Source organism: Echinops telfairi, unplaced genomic scaffold, assembly GCF_000313985.2.
Source record: "Echinops telfairi isolate 266 unplaced genomic scaffold, ASM31398v2 ScPeMD7_7465;HRSCAF=8503, whole genome shotgun sequence".
NCBI lineage: Eukaryota > Metazoa > Chordata > Mammalia > Afrosoricida > Tenrecidae > Echinops > Echinops telfairi.
The window spans coordinates 7517270-7519141 of NW_022111365.1; positions in this window are offsets into that span (position 1 = coordinate 7517270).

The window sequence follows — 1872 nt, forward strand, 5'->3', positions numbered from 1 at the left end:
GGTAGAGGAGGAGGTGGGGAGCTAAAAAACCAGGGACAAGAGAACAACAAGAGATCTAAAATTGATGACAAAGAGGGTGTAGAATGCCTGGTGGGGGTTGATCAAGTGCAATGTAGCCAATAGCAATTATTGAGAGCCGTATGAATTTCCAACATGATAGTGGGACAGGAGGAAAGTAAAAGGAAATAAGAGGATAGAACTCGGAGGCAAAAGACATTTATAGAGTTATCCATATAGGCATGTATATATGTAAATATATTAATATATAATGATAGGGATATAGGTCTATATACATATATTTATATTTTACGTATTAAGGTGACAGACAGACATTGGGCCACTACTCAAGCCCTCCCTCAACCTAACAACTCTTTTTTTCTAATAACCAGGCATTCTGTCATGCTCACCTTCCTGGAAGACAAAATGGGTGCATAAGCAAATGTGGTGAAGATAGCTGATGGTGCCTGGCTATTAAAAGCTATAGTGTCTGGGGCCTTAAAGGCTTGAAGTTAAACAAGTGGCCATCTCTCAGGGAAGCAACAAAGCCCTCATGGAAAAAGCACACCAGGTGTGGATGAGATCAGATTTCAGGCATCAGAAGACCCCCAAACAAGCAATCATATCAATGTGAAGTAGGGGGTTGGAGTGGAGACCCAAAGTCTATCTGTAGACATTTGGACATCCCCTCACAGAAGGGTCACAAGGAAGGGATGATTCAGCCAGGATGCAGTATAGCACCAACGCACAACATTCCTCTAGTTCTTTAACTATCATGACTCCAGTTCTGCCTTACAAATCCAGCTAGATCGGAGCGTGTACACTGGAGCAGATAAAAGCTCTGGACACATGCAATCCAGGACAGATAAACCCCTCAGGAACAGTAATTGGAGTAGCAATACTATGAAGGTAGATGGAAGATAGGAGAAGAAAGGGGGAACCAATCACAATGACTGACATATAACCCCCTCCCCCCCACCCCAAGGGAGATGAACAACAAAAATGTAGGTGAAGGGAGACAGCAGATGGTGTAAGATGAAAATAATGATTTATAATTTATATAAATTAAGGGTTCATGGGGGTGGGAGGGTGGGAGTGGGAAAGAGCTGATACCAAGGGCTCAAGTAGAAAGAAAATGTTTTGCAAATATGATGGCAACATATGTACAAATGCTTGATATAATTGATGTATGGAATGTTATAAGAGCTGTAAGAGCCCCCAATAAAATGAGTTTTTTAAAAAAAGAAGATTAGCCCCCAACAAAAAAATGATTTATTTTATAAAAAAGAGGAAGAAAGTAAAATTGAAATGGATTTGGAGTTTTTAGTAACAAACAAGTTCATCTCAAACTAAAAAAAAACACCAAAAAGCCCCAGAACTTCTTGACTGGGATTTTAAAAAAATTTTTAAACCATTTTAATTTTATTTTGGTGTGTCAGAGGAAGCCAGCCTCTTACAACTGAAGAGTCAGTAGGTGTGAGTGTATGGTTATAATAAATAAAGGTCATAGTAAAGTTGGTAGGGGGAAGAGAGGGAGAGGAAGGGAGAAAGGAGGAACCGATCATAATGATTGACATATAACCATACACCCCTCTACAAGGAGAAGAGCGACAGAAAGTATGGGGGAAGGGAGACATCTCTTGGTGGGAGAGATGAAAATAATAACAATGTACAATCAAGTGGGGGGGGGTGAGGAAGGGGGAAAAGAGCTGATACCAAGGGTTCAATAGAAAGTAAATGACTAGAAAAGAATGAAGCCAACATAGGTACAAACATGCCTGATTCAATTAATGTATGGATTGTGATAAGAGTTGTACGAACCCCCAATAAAATTATTAAAATAAATACATAAATGGAAAAAAGGATCATAGTAAA